This window comes from Kryptolebias marmoratus, linkage group LG16 (assembly GCF_001649575.2).
Source record: "Kryptolebias marmoratus isolate JLee-2015 linkage group LG16, ASM164957v2, whole genome shotgun sequence".
Taxonomy (NCBI): domain Eukaryota; kingdom Metazoa; phylum Chordata; class Actinopteri; order Cyprinodontiformes; family Rivulidae; genus Kryptolebias; species Kryptolebias marmoratus.
The window spans coordinates 29,673,723-29,678,882 of record NC_051445.1 but is presented as its reverse complement, the minus strand read 5'-3'; the positions used below and the strand labels follow the sequence as shown (position 1 = coordinate 29,678,882).

Genomic DNA, 5,160 nt, shown 5'->3' with positions numbered 1-5,160 from the left:
ATCACGTGACCGCTCCTAAACTAGGCCTCGTTCTTTCTGGTGTCTCGAGCTGCTTGTGACGCGCAGCTCGTCATGCGCTGATTCGCAGGAATCCCGAGTGGGCGGGTCTTACAGTTATTCTCAAGGCTTTAAAATGAGACTGAATATTCACCCAAACTGTGGGTTTTCGGAAAGGTGGACGTGTTTTTGTACAAATTTGAAATAGCGAGATATAGTTAGAGAGAGTCTGAAGTTCAGTGGTTGTGTTTATGGATTTGAGTCTGTGAGAGTCTGAGTTTAGACAGTTAGGTTGAGCAATTGTGTGTGATTTTGAGTGTATTTAAAAATATTTGTGAGAATGTATAAAAATCTTTGGATGTCACTCAAAGCCTCTTCTTATATGAATCATTATCAGGACATCATAGCATAAAGTTATAAGTTCACAGATAGTATTAAATGAAAATAATAATTCATGGAATAATAATGATATTTACAGTCCAACAACAAAGTGTCACTATTGTTAAAAAAGATCATGCTTATTGTAACATCCTCCTTTCAGTTTATAAAAAGAAAATCAGGTTTCGTTGGAGAATATGAGCTTTAGTGAAAATGGTATGAATGAAACACAGACTCGCGATTTAAATAAGGTTATCAATTTTATTCACGTCAACTGTAGTACATAAAAACAACCACCAGATGTTGCTATTTTAGGGTGTCTTGAGTGGTTCGACACAATAGGCCATTTTCTGAGCAACTGTCTCAAAGTGGTTCAGTGATTCAGGAAGCCTCGGTTTCACCATCACTAGCTGAGGGCTGAGATTCCTGAAGTAGTGCTGACTGCCTCATTGGACTGAACCACATGCTTCATGCTGGAGGGGTGTTTTGGGGTTTATTTTCATTGTTTGGCATTAGAAGTTATGTGGCAGCCATTTTGTTTTCCCCTTGTTTGTCTATATGGTTTAGTTAATCAGTATTTAAGTTCCCTAATGTGGTATTTCAGGAGGTCAGTTTGTCTTATGTCTGTTTATGTCTTAATTAGTTATGATTTTTGAGTCCAGTGTATTAAGTTGACCTCTTTTATTGGCATGCATGATAAATGTTGGTTCTGTTAGCCATTTTTCATATTTTTTGGGTAAAAACCCCACTTTTTGAATGAAACACCTGTGTCCTCCATGTTGTACAGCTTGGTCTCTGACACTGAACATTTCGGGACACAAGTATTGCAGTCCCAAAAACCAAAGTAAATGCCCTGCCATAGAAATCCCCACAAGGGACAATAAGGTGGATCAGAGAGGGACTTCTCATTTTCATCAAGTGGATCAACATGAGGGAGGTGAGTGTGTGTGCCACTGTTCGCACTGCCATCTCAGGGGACACTGTGAAAAGAGTGTGCAAGGTTGGTACAACATACACAGCAGTGGAGCAAAAAGTCGTGTGAGTGTGAGGGATTTACCCCCTCACTAACTGGCGCTGTATTTTTGTACTTTCTGTACGTATTTTTCTTTTGTACTATCTGTATGTATTTTTTGTTTGTGTTCGGTTTAAACCTGGTGATTTACAGATTTAACTTTAAGATTTTGTGCTGATCACTCTCCTTCTCTTTGAGGTCACCTGGTCATGTGTTGCCTTCTGCTGTAAAAATGTAGCTATTTGCTGCACAAGGAGCTGTGTAGCAGACTGGTGCAGTGCCAAGGCTTCCAGGAACAATGGACAGCTGAGCTTTGTGGAGTTCCCTCACTACCAGTTCTGGAGAGTTTTCAGCACATCCCTGTTGCAGTTGTTGAGGAAGCATCTGGCTAAAAAATGCCACAAAGGGATGCTTCATGTGCAAGGCATGTAAAGTGCCTCTGTAAGTTGTAATGGACAGGAACTGTCACAAGGCCAAGTACATCTGCAGTGGTGCTGTTAAAAATAACATGCAACTTTGTCTTTTTTTTCTTTTATTAGTGTTCTAGCACCATACTTTCTAAAAAGGTTGGTCACAGATGTGGGTAACCAGAGTTTCAGTCTACTAGAGGTATTAAATTTGGTTGACTTGTCATAGTTTGGTGTTTTTGTAAGTTTTGTGTTATTTGTCCAGGTCTTGCCTCTATCCACCTCCCCAGTAACTTGCCACGCCTCCTGCTCTCATGCCTTGCCATTCAGTTACTTTCCAGTCTCTCATGCCACACCCACGTTACCACGCCTACTCAATCACTGCCATCATTCTCACCTGTTTGTAATCATTCACCTGTGCCCATTTTCCTCCTGATCCTCAGCATCTAAATACCGGTCTTTGTTCTTCACTCATACTGGGTCATACCTTTCCATGTTGTGCTTTCCACTTTGTCTGCTTGTTCCGCTTTATCCACAGTTGTCACGTTTTGTTATGCCTTGCCTTGCTTCTTGTTTTGGATTTTGGATTTTTGTTATTATTAGTTTTGCTGCCTCGTCAGCCCTTTGTTTTGTCAGTTTATTTAAGTTAATAAATTAGTTTCCTTCTTAAACCATGAGTCTGCACTCTGGGTTCGCCTCCGTCTCTACGCGTTATGACATGACTTTATAAACTCAACAACAATAAGCAAAATGTGGTGTTAGAAGGACAGGCAGTGTTCCCGGTCTTATGTTACTCCTTCAAAGTGACACCAACCATAGGTTAATTAGGTGAGTTTAAGATATCATAATAGTCATAGTCAAGTGCCAAACCCATCTGTTCTCTGATTAGATTGTTAATCTTGTGATTGCCTTGACATTGACCAACTAGCTGAGAGGAAGAAAACTCCCGTCAAAATTTGTACTTGTAAAGTGAAACTCACAGTTTTAAGCAATTTTTTATTTTGTATATGTAGAGCAACCAGATGAATGGGATAAAAAAAAAAAAAAACAACAGCAACTCAGAAATCCCTTCATTCCATTTGTCCAATATGGTCTGAAGTTGTCTGGTAAAACTTGTTATGAGCACAAGCTGCCTGGTAATGTTTTGCAGTTTTGTGGAACATCTACTGCTTTCTCATTTAAGTCAGCTTCCTAAGTTGAAGCCTTGAAGCCTTGACCAAACTGAAGATGACATACACTTTCTGTGAGCCAGCAAGATATGTGTTGAGGGGGCTCTGAAAACAAACAAACAATGAAGTTTAAAAAGGTTCAGACTAATTACCATAATTTCACTTTCATCACACATTACCATTAATAGGTATTTTCTGTTGTGTATTTTTGGTCCATTTAGATTGTTGAAGTTATCAAGTTAAAACCACCTTCACAAAAATTGTTAAAAATGTCATAGTTATGATATAAAATGTTCATGTTTTACTGTGACCTGTTATAGGCTCCCAAATGATGACTGAACAAGATCAGCGCCTAAAGTGTTTAGTCTGGTCGGTTCAAAAGTTTACTCAACTCCAAGTAGTCATCTTGAATTGAGTTGTCTCACAAAAAAAAGAGAATCAGTTGTAGATGTACAACCAATGATTACTGAAAGTTTCTTTAAATTGCTTTAAATTTTTCATCATTGTGTGTGTCTGGTCTGGACACATACAAAAACATTATTGTCCGCCTTCACTTTTTGGCGAAAGGTGAATAAATATTCACAATATTAACCCCTTACCACGCGGTGGCCCGGCCACGGGCCGTTTTACTGCATTTTCTATTCAAATCTGTACAGTTTTTGCTACATTTATTGTTTTTATGAACTTAAATTTCAAAATAGCGATGTTTTGGCACCACTTTTGATTGATGTTTCGTCTGACCAACTGGGTTGCTCTCTGCCCCCCCTAGAGCCCCTCTAATTTCCCATGCGTAAAGTCATGAAAGTCTCCTCCCCTCATTTGCAAGCCTATAGCTCCGGTCAGTCAGCCCCCAAGCGGGTTCTGACACCACAGGCAGGTAGCCAATGAAATTCCGGGCACGTGATTTTTCTGGGAGGGGGGTCGGAACTTTTTATGACTCCCAAATCAGTCTGCGTATAACGGAGAGGCTGCTTCGTGCGTCCTGCGCGTAAATGCGGTGAAGACTGTTTTTTGTACTTTTTTCGACATAAAAGCTGGCGAAATGACCAAAAGAGATAAAATACACAACAGAAGAAGTTCTGGAGCTGGTGAAGAAAAGAAGCAGTGACTTTTTAGACCGGGATACATCTGATAAAAAGAGCTATGCCTTTCTCGAAGGATAATACGTCCGTGATCAGTAAGTACTAACGTTTTTTTTCACAAGTACTCATTGTTTATATGCTACTTACTGTTTATATGTTACTCATTGTTTATAGACGGCGCTTTGTTTATTGGTGTGTGCTAAATGTCCGGATAGTTGTGAGTTAGTTTCATATTCGAACGTAGTAACTAAATGTATCATGCTAAAGACAGATTTTGTGCGTTTCGAAGTACTTACTAAAGTATTACTTGAGAAAACAAGTCTTCTTTTATTTACTTTTTAGCTGTGTATAATGAGGAAGGGGGGTGGAGGTCAGTAGCTTAGCATGTCGGTGTTTGTGTGAGGACAGAAACGTTAGATGGAGCGTGTAAGAGCCAAAAATGTTATTTTGTAATATTGTTTAATATTGTGCATGTCTTTATATACATTTTTACATTTAGATATTTGTTTAATAGTAAGATTTTTCTGTATTATGTTTTGGTATAAAAGCGCCATCTGGTGGAGTGCTTGAGGTGTATAGAAGGGGGCAGTGAGGCAGGATAAGTTTCATTTTTGAAAGCAATATGAATGTAACATAGTTAGCTTGGCTCAAAACAGTGTTTTGACCATTATTTTTGTGGAATGCTGTGCAAGATGGAAGAAATGTTGTGATAACTGCACAAAGAAAAGTAAAGTTCACTGTTCAGAAGACTGTGTGGATTATTGTAAGTACTTCTTCACATCACCGACAAGTGCACAAGAGCATAATTGAACAGAAACGTGTCAGCTAAAACCAAGCTAACAAACATAAACAGAAAGATATGGCATTAAAACGGAACAGATAAGCAGCCATTACAGAGCGGGTGACTCGCTGTGGAGACCCTTGAAAACAGAGCAGCCGACAGAAAAAGGAGAGGTGTTTGTGTGAATGAAAACGTGAAGCTAGGATGGATGAAGAAGCTCCTTCTTTTTATTTTCTCCGTGAACGGCGCAGTAGGGGGGGAGTGGGCGGCGGCGGACATTTTGGTCAGGTTGCTTTTAAGTGAGTGAGAGCGGACACAACGTCGTGTGAGGCGG

General features: G+C 39.6%; 1 long non-coding RNA gene across 1 annotated transcript in view; it reads left to right on the top strand.

Annotated features, from left to right (window-relative positions):
• The first annotated feature begins 3,939 nt into the window (after positions 1–3,939).
• Positions 3,940–5,160, top strand: part of LOC119617804 — a 1,527-nt gene continuing 306 nt past the window's right edge. The window contains exon 1 of the long non-coding RNA XR_005234210.1: positions 3,940–4,140. This is a non-coding gene — a long non-coding RNA (uncharacterized LOC119617804). The remainder of the gene's footprint in view (positions 4,141–5,160) is intronic.